Raw genomic sequence first — 216 nt, 5'->3', positions numbered from 1 at the left:
TGCACCTCGGGTCTCCCACCCTCTCTCCCCCACCACAGTGCTTGCACACGTATGACGTCCTACGTATTTCTGCCTAACATCTGACACAGCAGATGCCAAGGCCGGCGTGTGTGTGTGGGGCAGTGGCGTTCAACACTGGGGTTATCGGCACTCCACGCGCACGCGATAGCCACGGCGTTCAGGGTGACCCGCAAGGTAAAATTTTGCCAAGTAATC

The sequence above is a fragment of the Schistocerca nitens genome, chromosome 11 (genome assembly GCF_023898315.1).
Source record: "Schistocerca nitens isolate TAMUIC-IGC-003100 chromosome 11, iqSchNite1.1, whole genome shotgun sequence".
NCBI classification, from domain to species: domain Eukaryota; kingdom Metazoa; phylum Arthropoda; class Insecta; order Orthoptera; family Acrididae; genus Schistocerca; species Schistocerca nitens.
This window is presented reverse-complemented; position numbering follows the sequence as displayed.